Source organism: Tachypleus tridentatus, chromosome 13, assembly GCF_004210375.1.
Source record: "Tachypleus tridentatus isolate NWPU-2018 chromosome 13, ASM421037v1, whole genome shotgun sequence".
Classification (NCBI taxonomy): domain Eukaryota; kingdom Metazoa; phylum Arthropoda; class Merostomata; order Xiphosura; family Limulidae; genus Tachypleus; species Tachypleus tridentatus.
In genome coordinates, this window is record NC_134837.1 from 251,143,292 (window position 1) to 251,160,352 (window position 17,061).

Here is a 17,061-nt window from a genome sequence, read left to right on the forward strand (position 1 = left end):
ACACTTGTTTAGTTTACGATACGTAATAAATCTCACATATTCCTTTTTTTGATGTTCTTGAAGCTTTCACATCATTATGACAGGAATGAACATTTGAAGGCAATATTCATTTAAAGTTTCATATTGTTATAAATCTGCACAATAAGCTGTTTGTGATTTATACAAAACAGGGATGGAGCCTTGATTTCAATTGTTATAAGCATACGAGCTTTCCGCTAAGCCACCAAAAAGATACTGTTTTGTGTTAGTTATTATTATTAAATAAATTTATTCTAACAAACTTCAGAACTTAAATTTTTTGAACAACCAAAATTAGTTTTTAGCCATTATGCAAACACGAATAAAATTAAATTATTTTTAGCATAATTATAAGGTAAAGTTTTACGTTAGGCTCACAACCCGAATAAGCCATTGCAATGTTGGTGAGCAGATGAAAAAAAAAATTACGTTTATATATTATTTAAAACCTAGCTTTGTTTTCCTACTGACAAACTCATGTCTTAAAAGCTGTTTCTATTACGATTCATGAGGTACATCAACAAGTTTTCATTCATTCTTAAAAGTAAAATAAAGTATCAGGCGTTTCATTCGAAGCAGTACAACCTTGATATGTGGCACTTTTTATTTGAAATTTAAACACGAAATGTCTTAAAAGTGTCTGTTTTTCTTATTCTGTATTTGGTTCCTGTCGATATCAAAATTTTGAGACAGCGCCATCTTTTGATTTTGTTGGAAAGCACTGAAAGAAAGATGTAACTTCGTTTCTTGGTTCTTTTAAACTATCTGTCGAAAATAATGGAGTCTCAGGTCCACGTAATGATAGATGATAATAAATTATTTTATTTCCTCGTTTAACGTTCCTACAAATTTGAAAATTCGTACACTGCTGTAAGTTTTTCTAAACCTACGTTACAAATAACCTTAATTAACGCAAAACACATGAACTTACCGCAATAATCTGGGGCGTAGATCCTGGGGGGAGGGGATGGAGGGTATATACTTTCCTTCATTTTAAGTGGGGGTATGGTGCATACAATCATCCCTCCTACAGTTTGGTATGTTGAATTGTTTTATTGCATCACAGGCCTACAAATTGTGTGTTTGTTCTTGTGATTCTCGTGTTCTTACCAATCGAATTACATAATTAGGCTTAGATGTAGGCTTTTTCAGTAGCCGAAATGTACATCTTTAATATGGGCGTGCTTCTAAGCTTTTCGATCTAAGTTATAGTTCGTAACTTCGTAAGTATCAGTCAGTAGGCCTAAGTATACATGCAAGTATCGTGGCAACAAGATTACTCTGTGACTGCAGGTTTACAACTTTCAGGTTCACGTAATCAGAGATTACCAATTTGCAAATTAAACAGTCCACATAAGTGGTTGCAAAAATCATCCCCCCCATCGGGTGTAAAAAATCTACGCCCCTGCTGCCTAACACTTTTCAACACTAAAGATAGAGATTACAACAGGCCCTGCATGGCCAGATGAGTTCAGACGTGCGACAATGTGACGGTGAATCCCACTATTTGTTGGCGGTGGGTGGTGATGACTACCTGCCTTTCCTCTAGTCTTACACTGCTAAATTAGGGACTGCTAGCACATACTCGTATAGCCCTCGAGTAGCTTTGCGCGAAATTCAAAAACAAAACAAAAAGATTACAACAATACATTGTTTCTAATTTCCTCGTCTGCCTGTAATTATTAGCCTGTCAGGGAGGTATAAAATATTTGAAGAAATTGGTGATTTATAAAATCTTTTTATAAATTTGGTGATTTATAAAATTTATTCTGAAAATTGTTTTGATGATTTATCAAACATTATATTTCGTTACGAGAAGCTAAGATGTCGCTTTACTGTCATCAGAATATTTTATTACTTCTAGTTCCAGGTATGTTACAACACTAATATTGTGTTGTTGATTTTTACCGGTGGCTTTCATGTTATTGCACTAACGTTGAACCTTTAATCGATAGTTGTGAGATTGCTTTATAAGTATCATAATCTTCTAGTTACGCCTGTTAGGATGGCTTCTCAACACTATTTTTGTTGGAAAAAAAAATGTGATTTGCTAATTGCTAAATTTTTTACCGATTTTTAACATTTTTTTATTAACGTATCAGTGACGAAGAATGCTGAAACGTTGTGCATTATTTTATAAAAATCTTACTGTAAAAATTGTAATCTGTCAAACAGATTATCACTATTATTTGTTACAGATAAGTGTTGAGGTTATTTAACAACATTTATTTTATTTTAACCAATGTTTCACCTTTGCAGCTTCATCAGGGTTAATATACACAACTGGTTCTTCACGAACATCAACCCAAAGGTGAAGGGCCAGTTTAAAGACGCGCATACACACATATATACAGTGTAAATATGTAATTCCTTCTTCCAGTATGGCCTCCCAGTGGCTCAACGGTATGCCTGGGGACTTACTACGCTGAAAACCAGGTTTCGATACCCGTGGTAAGCAGCGCACAGATAGCCCATTATGTTGCTTTGTGCTTAATTCAAAAGAACATCTTCCAATATGTACTACACATTTTGAAAGATACCAACGTTACATACACTTCGTTAAATATAACTATCAAGGTGATTTTTCAACACAACACGCTATTCTATATAACTGTAAAGAGATTTGTCAAAACTGTGCTACGTTACAGGTGTCTGTAAAGATTATTTACCTAAAATACAATTTATTACAGATAACTTTGTATTTGATTTACCAACAATATACTTTATTACAGATAATTATGAAGATGATTTACCGACACTTTACTTTGTTTCAGATAACTTTGTATTTGATTTATCAACAATATACTTTATTACAGATAATTATGAAGATGATTTACTGACACTTTACTTTGTTTCAGATAACTTTGTATTTGGTTTATCAACAATATACTTTATTACAGATAATTATGAAGATGATTTACCGACACTTTACTTTGTTTCAGATAACTTTGTATTTGGACTTTATTAGAGATAATTATGAAGATGATTTACCGACACTTTACTTTGTTTCAGATAACTTTGTATTTGGTTTATCAACAATATACTTTATTACAGATAATTATGAAGATGATTTACCGACACTTTACTTTGTTTCAGATAACTTTGTATTTGATTTATCAACAATAAACTTTATTACAGATAATTATGAAGATGATTTACCGACACTTTACTTTGTTTCAGATAACTTTGTATTTGGTTTATCAACAATATACTTTATTACAGATAATTATGAAGATGATTTACCGACACTTTACTTTGTTTCAGATAACTTTGTATTTGATTTATCAACAATATACTTTATTACAGATAATTATGAAGATGATTTACCGACACTTTACTTTGTTTCAGATAACTTTGTATTTGGTTTATCAACAATATACTTTATTACAGATAATTATGAAGATGATTTACCGACACTTTACTTTGTTTCAGATAACTTTGTATTTGGTTTATCAACAATATACTTTATTACAGATAATTATGAAGATGATTTACCGACACTTTACTTTGTTTCAGACAACTTTGTATTTGATTTATCAACAATATACTTTATTACAGATAATTATGAAGATGATTTACCGACATATATACGTAAAAAACGGCTCGTTTGGGTTGAGAAAATATTTTACATAGAAGAGCGAACAACTTTTGTTAGTTGATTTTGCTTTCTGTCTAGGTGTGTGCGTATAATGTTTTCTACGGTTTGTGGAGGAAACTTATTGATGTTGATGAAGTATTGTTTTATTTTGTCTAATTCATCGTTAATTTTATCTGGTGAGCATAGTTTTATGGCTGTGTTTATTTGGTTTCTTAGCATGTTGAGTTTTTGTTTTGTTTCATGTGCTGAGTCCCAAGGAATGTATAGTCCAGTATGGGTGATTTTTTGGTGGATTTCTGTTTTAAATTGTGTGTCGGTTCTTGTAATTTTGAGGTTAAGAAACGATATTTGATTGCTTTCTTCCTGTTCACATGTGAAGTTAATGTTGGGATGCATAGAGGTAATGTGATTGAAAAAATTAAGTATGTGTTCTGTAGATGTGAATCCCGCAACCGTGTCATCTACATATCTGTACCAGTATAGTGGTGGATGTAATGCTGTGTTAATTGCTTGTGTTTCAACTTGTGTCATAAAAATATTGGCTAGAACTGGTGACACTGGGTTGCCCATGCTTAGGCCATTTGTTTGTATATAGTTGTGGTTGTTGAACATGAAGTTTGTCTTTATCGTGGTGAATTCTATGAGGGTTGTTAATTGGTTGCTGGGAATGTCTATAGTTGGGTTAGGGTCTCGGATATAGAGTTCTAAGGCTATCTTGCAGGCTTCACTGGTTGGAACTTCTGTAAAGAGAGATATAACATCGAAACTGGCCATTAAGGCTTTATGATTAAGTTGATTTAGATTAGACTTGAAATTAAAAGAGTCTTTGATGAATGAGCTGGCTGATGTTACATATTTGGAGAATGCCCATGCTATGTATTTACCAAGATTGTAATTAAACGATTCATATGTGGACATTATTGGTCGTAATGGACAATCTGGTTTATGAGGTTTGGGGATGCCGTATATTTGTGGTGTGTGTGAGTCGGTTTTACGTAGGTAGGAATAAAGTGTTTGTGAAATTGTGTTGGCTTTTTTCATTTTTAGTAGTAATTTGTTTAGTTGCGTCTCGTGTGTCTTTGTTGGATTTGTGTGTATTGGTTTAAATTTGTTAGTGTCTGATAGGATGTTATTCATTTTTTGGATGTATTTATTCGTGTTCATTATGACTATAGCGTTACCTTTATCTGCTTTTAGAATTTTTATGTTTTTGTCTTGTTTTAGGTTTTTAATGGAATTAATGTCTCTTTTTGTAAGATTGTTTTTTAGCTTTCTGTTTTGTGAAATTATGTTGATGGTTTTGTGAGAAAATTCTTTGAAAAATCGTTTAAGATTTAAGACACGGTTGCGGGATTCAGATCTACAGAACACATACTTAATTTTTTCAATCACATTAACTCTATACATCCCAAAATTAACTTCACATGTGAACAGGAAGAAAGCAATCAAATATCATTTCTTAACCTCAAAATTACAAGAACCGACACAGAATTCAAAACAGAAATCCACCGAAAAATCACCCATACTGGACTATACATTCCTTGGGACTCAGCACATGAAACAAAACAAAAACTCAACACACTAAGAAACCAAATAAACAAAGCCTTAAAACTATGCTCACCAGATAAAATTAACGATGAATTAGATAAAATAAAACAATACTTCATCAACATCAATAAGTTTCCTCCACAAACCGTAGAAAACATTATACACACACACCTAGACAGAAAGCAAAATCAACCAACAAAAGTAAATGTATCTCACGAATCAAAAAATCACGAAACCATATACTGCTACATACCATATATTCCCGACATCAGCAGACAAATAACCAACATTTGGCAAAAACTAATAACAAAATATGACATTCCAGTTAATACTAAATTTATTCAAAAACCAGGCACAAAACTGAGGTCTATACTATGTAAAAACTACATATAAACACCAACATTATATATAAAATACAGTGTATTAACTGCCACGACTTCTATATTGGAGAAACAAGTAGAAAAATGAAAACTAGATTCAAAGAGCATAAAAAAGTCACCTTCACACGTTTTCGAACACTGCAAGCCAAATAAACACAACATACGAGGTCTGTTCAAAAAATACGCGGACTGACGTCTTAATACAAAATGTACTTTATTTAGAAGTTACAGGTCTGGGACCCCTTCAAAGTACTCTCCTCCCCAAAGCACACACTTATCCCAACGGTGTTTCCACTTATTGAAACAGTCCTGGTACGCTTCTTTTGTAATGTCCTACAGCTCCTTCGTCGCATTTGCCTTAATCTCGGGAATCGTCTCAAATCTTCTTCCTTTCGAGGGTCTTTTGAGTTTGGGGAACAGGAAAAAGTCGCAAGGAGCAAGGTCAGGTGAGTAGGGGGTGGGGAAGAACAGTGATCGAGTGTTTGGCCAAAAACTCACGAGTTCTGAGGGATGAATTTCGCAGCAACGCGGTGCATCTTCAATTTTTTCGGTCAAAATCTCGTAACAAGATCCAACTGATATCCCACACTCTTCAGCAAGCTCCCTGACAGTCAGACGTCGATTTGCCCGCACCAGGGTGTTGATTTTGTCGATGTGTGGGTCGTCAGTTGACGTGGAAGGACGTCCAGGACGCTCATAATCTTTAATGGACTGTTGGCCATCCTTAAAACGTTCATGGCATTTGAAACATGCCGTACGCTTCATAGCAACATCACCGTAAGCCGTGTTAAGCATAGCAAAAGTTTCAGTCGCAGATTTTCCAAGTTTAACACAAAATTTCACAGCAAGTCGTTGCTTCTTCAGGTCATTCATTCTGAAATCCGCCAGACGAAAAAATCGCACTTCACTTAAAACCGCGTAGCTAATACACAAATGAAGATATCTGCAATCGGGAAATGGCGTCGTAATCTGCTGATCTGTGCAAACCTAGCGACTCCAAGCGGATTTCCCTGGAACCAACTGGAGCCGCGCAATTCAAACAGTCCGCGTATTTTTTGAACAGCCCTCGTAACCATAGAAAACACTCAAATACTAAATAAAGAAACAAACATAAACAAACGCAAAATTAAAGAAGCCTTACTTATACAACAACTTAAACCCAAAATAAACCAGTATAAAGGAACGCCTTTATACCTATATTAAACATAATAAAATAAAATTATATATTCAAACATCTAACACCCCCCTCTACATTCCAACACCCAGTTACACAACCCCTTCCAAACATGTGGTCAGCTTCCGGTCAGTTACCTCTTTCTTTGTGAACCTGACGATGACCGAAGAAGGTCGAAACGTTGTTCGCTCTTCTATGTAAAATATTTTCTCAACCCAAATGAGCCGTTTTTTGCATATATATTTCTCTACAAGTGGGTTTTCTCGACATCACTGATGATTTACCGACACTTTACTTTGTTTCAGATAACTTTGTATTTGATTTATCAACAATATACTTTATTACAGATAATTATGAAGATGATTTACCGACACTTTACTTTGTTTCAGATAACTTTGTATTTGATTTATCAACAATATACTTTATTACAGATAATTATGAAGATGATTTACCGACACTTTACTTTGTTTCAGATAACTTTGTATTTGATTTATCAACAATATACTTTATTACAGATAATTATGAAGATGATTTACCGACACTTTACTTTGTTTCAGATAACTTTGTATTTGATTTATCAACAATATACTTTATTACAGATAATTATGAAGATGATTTACCGACACTTTACTTTGTTTCAGATAACTTTGTATTTGATTTATCAACAATATACTTTATTACAGATAATTATGAAGATGATTTACCGACACTTTACTTTGTTTCAGATAACTTTGTATTTGATTTATCAACAATATACTTTATTACAGATAATTATGAAGATGATTTACCGACACTTTACTTTGTTTCAGATAACTTTGTATTTGATTTATCAACAATATACTTTATTACAGATAATTATGAAGATGATTTACCGACACTTTACTTTGTTTCAGATAACTTTGTATTTGATTTATCAACAATATACTTTATTACAGATAATTATGAAGATGATTTACCGACACTTTACTTTGTTTCAGATAACTTTGTATTTGATTTATCAACAATATACTTTATTACAGATAATTATGAAGATGATTTACCGACACTTTACTTTGTTTCAGATAACTTTGTATTTGATTTATCAACAATATACTTTATTACAGATAATTATGAAGATGATTTACCGACACTTTACTTTGTTTCAGATAACTTTGTATTTGATTTATCAACAATATACTTTATTACAGATAATTATGAAGATGATTTACCGACACTTTACTTTGTTTCAGATAACTTTGTATTTGATTTATCAACAATATACTTTATTACAGATAATTATGAAGATGATTTACCGACACTTTACTTTGTTTCAGATAACTTTGTATTTGATTTATCAACAATATACTTTATTACAGATAATTATGAAGATGATTTACCGACACTTTACTTTGTTTCAGATAACTTTGTATTTGATTTATCAACAATATACTTTATTACAGATAATTATGAAGATGATTTACCGACACTTTACTTTGTTTCAGATAACTTTGTATTTGATTTATCAACAATATACTTTATTACAGATAATTATGAAGATGATTTACCGACACTTTACTTTGTTTCAGATAACTTTGTATTTGATTTATCAACAATATACTTTATTACAGATAATTATGAAGATGATTTACCGACACTTTACTTTGTTTCAGATAACTTTGTATTTGATTTATCAACAATATACTTTATTACAGATAATTATGAAGATGATTTACCGACACTTTACTTTGTTTCAGATAACTTTGTATTTGATTTATCAACAATATACTTTATTACAGATAATTATGAAGATGATTTACCGACACTTTACTTTGTTTCAGATAACTTTGTATTTGATTTATCAACAATATACTTTATTACAGATAATTATGAAGATGATTTACCGACACTTTACTTTGTTTCAGATAACTTTGTATTTGATTTATCAACAATATACTTTATTACAGATAATTATGAAGATGATTTACCGACACTTTACTTTGTTTCAGATAACTTTGTATTTGATTTATCAACAATATACTTTATTACAGATAATTATGAAGATGATTTACCGACACTTTACTTTGTTTCAGATAACTTTGTATTTGCTTTATCAACAATATACTTTATTACAGATAATTATGAAGATGATTTACCGACACTTTACTTTGTTTCAGATAACTTTGTAGGTGAGTTACCAGCAATATGTTTTGTTACACATGACTGTACTTTGCACTATTTATATATGATTTCGACTCAATGTATATCCTTTGCTCAGCGTTAAATAATAAAATTACCAATCGTATTGTACTACTAAAAGCACTATGCTTTAATTAATAGGGTTAATTTAAGTTTTATTACACAATAACCGAACGGTAAAATGTGTTAGTAATATCAGGTAACCATGCATTTCAGTTTTCTGTTCTAGTGTCCCATCAACAAATGTTCTAAAAATACTGTACTTCTTAAGCATATTTAGCTGTACAACAATATTACCGTATTAATTAATGCTGCTGTTCCAGCCCTTAACTTGGTGCATTTTAAATATAATAATTAATTAATTGAAGAACTAAATCCCGTGGGCATATTTTGTCAGTAACTGGGTGACCTGTTTTCTTCTTATTTTGCGATCTTGTGAGTACAAGAACATAATCAGATAGTCAATTCGGCCTTTACTGAAGCATACAAGTGCTAAAAGAACGCGACCAAGTAAAGATTTCGGAGGATGTAGTAAAAGCAATATTACAAGAAATGGAATAAAAAAAAACATCACTCCCAGTTTCTCAAAATATGATCGACTTTAGTTTTGATAATGAAATATTAAATTTGAAATTGACATATGAAAATATACTGTAAGATACTATATAAAACATAAAGAAGTAAACAAGTGAATATACTTCTCCGGACTATTACTAAATTAAACCAAAGAAATTAATCAAAGAAGAAAAATCATCATAAAATTCCCTGCTAAACAGAGCAAAATATTCAAAGATACATCCCTTCAGTGGGCCCGAGATTCGATTCCCTGCAGCGGACAGAGCGCACATAACCCGTTATATTTTTTCACCAAGAACAAAACAAAGGTATATAATTTTTTTGTAGTGCAGGAAATATGATATTACAAACGACCGCAAGATGCGAACCTGACAAATTAATGTACGAAAATTAATAGAAAATTTAGTACAGATTGTGCGGCTAGTGCAGATAGCTCTCGAGTAGCTTTGCGCACACGTCACGCTAAACATGCTCGCCCTCCCAGCCGTGGGGGCGTTATAATGTGACGGTCAATCCCACTATTCGTTGGTAAAAGAGTAGCCCAAGAGTTGGCGGTGGGTGGTGATGACTAGATGCCTTCCCTCTAGTCTTACACTGTTAAATTAGGGACGGCTAGAGCAGATAGACCTCGTGTAGCTTTGTGCGAAATTCAAAAACAAGCAAACAAGCTTTGCGCAATATTCAAAAACAAACAAACTTTTTTTTTCTTTCTAGAACGGCTGCAGATTATAACGGAAAATTACAATTACTTATAATAATGTGACCTCAGGAATATTTTATTTAATTTAGAATGTGAAGTACTTCTACGCATACAGAATGCCCTGAAATGTACATATTTTATTTATCTCTCTATGAAGTTATACCGCCATAAACCAGGTGTCGATACCGGTAGTGGTGTAGCTTTGTGCTCAGTTAGAAACAAACAAATAAATAACACATAAATGATATAAATTATTCCTATACTTAGTGAAGCAGAGACAGCGACAGTGAGATTGAAGAAAATGGCGCTCAGATGTCCAAATTATTACTCCACTGTCACAGACCTTTAGACCCTATAATTCTCAGTTCCCTTAAACCTCCGCTTTACAAATAATACAATATCTAACGTTAGAGAGAATTTATGACACGTTTTGAAAGCAGGATGTTCAATGCAAGGCATGGCATTTCAACAGAACTTTATTGCAAAAATCTTCATAAAGAAAAAAGCCATATCAGTGGCAAATTCTCTCTAGAAATTGAGAGTTTAGCTCAAGAATATATATAATGTAAGTGCAAAATTCCATGGAAAATTGCAATGCCTTAGAGGGTAACATAGAGTGTTAAAGTAAATAATTTGGACTGAAGCAGTGTCATGCAATATACAGAAAGTGCGGTTTGACATTTAGGCGTATATACATATACTTTTAAAAATACGAAATCGGAACATTAATGTTATTAAAATTTGATCTGTAAATTATGTTTAAAGCTAGATTTATTGATATACATTGATGAGAAAGTACTTTAATTAAATTTTAAATTTAACTGCTAAAGGCCGTGACAAACGCACTTTTATCTATTCATTTGTTTGTTTGTTTTTGAATTTCGTGCAAAGCTACACGAGGGTTATCTGCGCTAGCCGTCCCTAATTTAGCAATGTAAGACTAGAGAGAAGGCAGCTAGTGATCGCCACCCACCGCCAACTCTTGGGCTACTCTTCTACCAACAAATAATGGGATTGAGAGTTACATTATAACGCCCCTACGGCTGAAAGAGCAAGAATGTTTGGTGTGACGGAGATTCGAACCCGATACCCACGAATTATCTAATTGTAGCGAAAGTGTCAGCTTTCCCAATACGGAATGGATCCCAGCGACTGATAACATGAACATTATTACTTGTATATAGTTTTACTACTATAACTTTTAATGCAATAAGTGTATATTTACAAAATTTGCAGACTTTCAGTAAACATTGCAAGTCATCAGTACACAAAAAGTAAGTTTTTTAAAAATATATATTTTAATGCAGATTTTTTCCTTACAATTTTTTTAAAAATATATCTGTTTTCTCTATTCTAACTCTATACAAGATTGGTCAAACTGACCGATTTTTTGTAACCACCAGAAAAGAAATCGAAATAAAACTAAAGCACTCTTTTTTTCTTTCTAGAATGGCTTCAAATTGTCACGTGAAGCTACATTTCTTTATTCTTTAATCTAAAATTTGTCTATACTAATTAATCTAGTATCTGTCTCTTTTCACTCTTTGTTCACTGTGAATTTTTAAATTTTTGTTTTAATTCTTTATTGGTATTCAGGTATATTCTTGCGTGTACCGGGAATAATTAGGTACTTTAGGACTTCTTTCTCCTTTCTTTATAGCTGGGCAGGCATAGCCAGGTGGCTAAGGCACTCGACGCGTAATTGGAAAGTCGTGGGTTCGAATCCCCGTCACAACATGCTCGCCTTTCCAGCTGTGAGAGTGTTATAATGTAATGGTCAATTCCACTGTTTGTTGATAAAAGAGTAGCCCAAGAGTTCGCGGTGTGGTGGTGGTGGTGGTGATTAGCTGCCTTTCCTCTAGTCGTACGCTACTAAATTAGAGACGACTAGAGCAGATAGCCCTCTCGTAACTTTGAACGAAATTACAACCACATGCAGTCAGAAATCTTTATCTTCCACTCTACAGAAACAGATTTTTAGAGTTTTAAGTTCTCAGACTGACGGCTTAACTACCTGATAATATTGTAGTTTTTATTAATAGTTACTCTGGTGGAACAGATCTCAAACCAAATTAATTATTTTTATTTAAGTTATTTCATTCTGCTACCGCTAGGAGGATTAATGTGCATTTTTTCTTTGTTTAAAAATTAAACTCTTAGCCTGAATAAATAAAACACATTAAGATGTTATATGAAATTAAACATTTTGTGATGTCCTTCGATGGGAAGTCAGCAAGTCCCCGAACTTATAACACTAAAATTCGGGATTCGATTCCACGCTTAAACATAGCAGATATAGCCCAAAGTGGCTTTGCTCTGAAACGAAGAAAGTTTCAGATTTTCATTTTTATAACTTTTGTATTTTATAACCCCCCCAAAAAATACCAGGAAGGATTCGAACCCAAGATATCACACAAATGAGAGATACATTTACATGTAAGTACTTGTAACGAATCTCAATTTTCAATATATGATCAATGGAATAGGATGTTTTCTTGAAAGTCTTAACATAAATTGAAAATTTATACAACGAGTTGTTTTTAAGTTTTAATGATGATTGTTTTTTTCAGATTTTAGAAAATCCATAAACAATAGTTGGTTTGTTTCGAATTTCTCGTAAAGCTACTCAAGGGCTATCTGCTCTAGCTGTCCTTAATTTAGCAGTGTAAGACTAGAAGGAAGACAGCTAGTCATCACCACCCATCTCCAACTCCTGAGTTTTTCTTTTACCAACGAATAATGGGATTGACCGTCACATATGACGCCCCCAAGGCTGAAAAGGCGAACATGTTTGGTGTGACGGGGATTCGAAGCCGCGACTTTCAGATTGCGAGTCGAGTATCTTAACCACCTGACCGTATCGGGCCTGAAAACAATGCTAAATATGATGCATATTGAAACTACTTCGCATTAAAAAAAGGCGGGGTTCGAACCCTTGGAACCCAACTCCTGTATCAACTGCTGACAGACACATGCTCAAAGATATAAAGTAGCGGTCGAATGTTAGATATCTTTCAATAAAACAGTGGTAACTCTTCGGATTTACAACGCTAAAATCAGGTGTTCGATTCCCGTCGGTTGACACAGCAGGTAGCTTGATGTGGCTTTATTATAAGAAAACGCGCATGTTAAACAGATGTCGCCATTTTCGTGTCACCGATAGTTCTAGTCGTTCAGTGATACATCATTTAATGGTTTAATCTGAAATTGTATATTTGTCTCAGCTTTTCCGTAATAAACGTAGGCCTATCACAAATGAGAAGGACCGCATGTGTTTTCAGTTTTTTTAAAACCCTTAAATCCACTGCTGATGCGGAAATACGCATATTTTGTAATGCATGTCTTTTTTTTTCTTCTTTTCTGAGCGTAGAGGACCTATTTTTTCAATAGGCCGAGAGCTGTAGCTCAATCAGCCTCAGCTCTAATGTAGCCCTGGTTGCATCCGAAAACTTTCGACTAGGGGTGATTCTTAATTAAATAGATTTAATTATTTTGGGGTAGTGTTTTTATAATCAGTATTTCGTTTACGTTTTTGTTCTTTTTTTTTTTGTTGTTATTGTTGTGCCCCAAGATGTGTAGAAGTTTCGCTTATTACATGTGCTCGGTTGTTGTACAAATTATTAATTGTTTTGGTTTCCTTTTATTACTTGTTGGTCCAGACTCATTGGGCAAAATTATTATATATATTTCTGAAAGCAAATATTATTTTAATTTTTGTATGTAATAATTTATCATATACGCTTGTATTCACGTATATAAACATTACCCGATGAAAAAAACAACAACTATAGAATAGGAATAAATTTATGTTTCTAAAAATAGCATGCAAATTTTTCAGTTGCTTTTATTATCCAATGACATTTAAAGAGCGAAAGATTGACCAATGAATGCTGTTTGTAGGGTGATGAGCAGTGTGGTAAAGTACTCCTATAGACATATCAAAACGCACACATTCTAAATACACTCTTATGTTTCTATTCAATGATACCATGGCACGTACTAAGTGAAGTATTAAAGAGAAATTAAGTAAATAATTTTAGAAGAGTTCACAAGTTTATGTTTTGTTTGTAGTTAAGCACAAAGCAACACAAATGCTTATCTGTACTCTACCCACCACGGGTATCGAAACCCAGTTGCGTTGTAAGTCCGCAAACATACCGCTGTGCCACCGAGGAGCATAAGTTTATGAAAAGTAAGACATATGATTCTTGGAAATAATCCGAAAATAAAAACATACCCACGTAAACATTTGTTTTCAACTTACATTTTTATTATTAGACTTGTGCTGCCATCTAGCAACTAGATATCAAGTTGTGCTGTTTTAAATTAAATGGGGTTCTAATTAGTGTAATAAAAAGCCAACACGTATTGTGCAAAGCCTGCTAATAATACGGGGTCTGAGAGCAGAAAATGTGCGAAAAATATGTGCTATGAGATTAAATTATGAAACAAGTTTGCTCGAAATATAGTTTAAACAATTGCATGGCTGTTCACTCCACAAGAATCCACTGAAAATAATTCTTGATGACGAGAAACCCACTTGAAATAAAAATGTATCTTAGAACGGCTGTTATGGGTATTAACACTTATTGATAAGGAGAGAACAACGTTAAGAAAAAATATCTAGGAAGGTTGTTCTCTCCATATCAAAAAGTGTTAATACCCCTACCAGCCATTCTGAGATGCAATCCAATGAAAAGTGAACAAATCAGCATTCTGCCATGAAATTGTACGGGTAGCTAGACTTAAGTTAACATAAATATGGATGTTTGATTATAATTAAGTACTGTACCAACTACATGTAGAGTGCCTGTTAATTGTTAAATTGTATTAATAATTTAAACAATTCTGTGCGACAATAGTATATTAGCTATTTCAATCATTGGCTATCACATGGGTACGTGCATGCAGTACTAAACTAATATTTTGGTATAAATAACTTATAGTTTCAATGTTGATTGTAGAGTTGTATTGATTATGGTACCTCGCTAGTACAGCGGTAAGTCTACGGATTTACAACGCTAAAATCAGAGAATTCGATTCCCCTTGGTGGACACAGTAGACAGCCTGATGTGGCTTTGCTATAAGGAAAAAAACACACACACACACATAAACATTGATTATGTATTAAAGTTAGAGCACTCAGTCTTTGTTCGGGTTGTGTACACCTCAGATAATCATTCAGCCTGTGTAAACTTTGAAGGAAAAGAAACAATTATTTGAAGCTCTGGAAACAAGAGTGAAAACCAACAATGTAACGAACACTGGTATGGATGTTTGACTAATTTTCAACAATGTAACGAACACTGGTATGGATGTTTGACTAATTTTCAACAATGTAACGAACACTGGTATGGATGACTAATTTTCAACAATGTAACGAACACTGGTATGGATGTTTGACTTTTCAACAATGTAACGAACACTGGTATGGATGTTTGACTAATTTTCAACAATGTAACGAACACTGGTATGGATGTTTGACTAATTTTCAACAATGTAACGAACACTGGTATGGATGTTTGACTAATTTTCAACAATGTAACGAACACTGGTATGGATGTTTGACTAATTTTCAACAATGTAACGAACACTGGTATGGATGTTTGACTAATTTTCAACAATGTAACGAACACTGGTATGGATGTTTGACTAATTTTCAACAATGTAACGAACACTGGTATGGATGTTTGACTAATTTTCAACAATGTAACGAACACTGGTATGGATGTTTGACTAATTTTAAAACTCCTGGTTGCGAAAAACTGATCCAAATTTAGGGAAATGAAACGTTAAAGCCGAAAAACGGGTTAGAGACACCAGACTACGTAACCGTGATCTAATAGTACGATCTATAAAAGCTTTTTTATTGAAAGAATATACTCATAACTGAAATCTGTAAAATGCCTTGCCAGGAACATAAACATAACAAGAAAGGAGACTGAGGTATTTGTAACTACTTATCTTTGGATTCATGGCTCGATTAAAGCAAAAAATATTAACTGCAAGAGAAGAAACGATTCTGAAAGTGGAGAAAGAAGAGCAATAAGAAGGACAAGTGACCTGAGAGGTCAAAAGAAAGCCAGGTGTATGTTGCTGATTATGGAAACGCTGAAACCTCTAAAACCATTACTGCTATATACAGCTGTACCTTTATCATACAGTAGTGATCTAAGTACTTCACTTTGCTAAACTGATCACTAACTGTTTATTCACTAAAACTAAATACTTGAAAAACCAACTGACACGTGATCAACAATTATTCGACAATCACGCGCTGTTGACGTCACCTTAACAGTAACTAGTTCTTTACTAAACTAGAATAATCTACATGTTCTATGATTAACTTTAAGCACTCTATAGCTAACATTTAAACTGAAACATCAAACATAACATATGATAATTTAAAATTAGTTAATGTTTAAAAATGTTCATGTTCATGTCAAGCATTGTCCTACTTTAAAAACGTCGATAAAGAACGTATATCTAACACTCTCATAAGCATTTATAACGATATAAACCTTATAAATACCAGCTATATGTAATTGCACGTTAGATATATATACATGTATATTTTTTACTGAAATGTGCTTTCAAGAGTGTCAAGAAATTCTTAGCAACATATACATTTAAATGAATAATTAACATCTTTGTAAAGTTTTGTAATCATAGTGTGAAAACCACTTTCATTCATTTACCGAACTCTATAATCAAAACTGCAAACACCACCCATTATAAGTTCTACTTTTAAATGGATAAATAACACATTGATTAAGCTTTATGAGTAAGCGTGCAATTAGCACCTTTCATAAAATTATACAATCAAAAATAAGTAAACTTTATTTCAAACATATCATTCAAAGTTACGTATAGATATCGTGTTTGTTGTTAG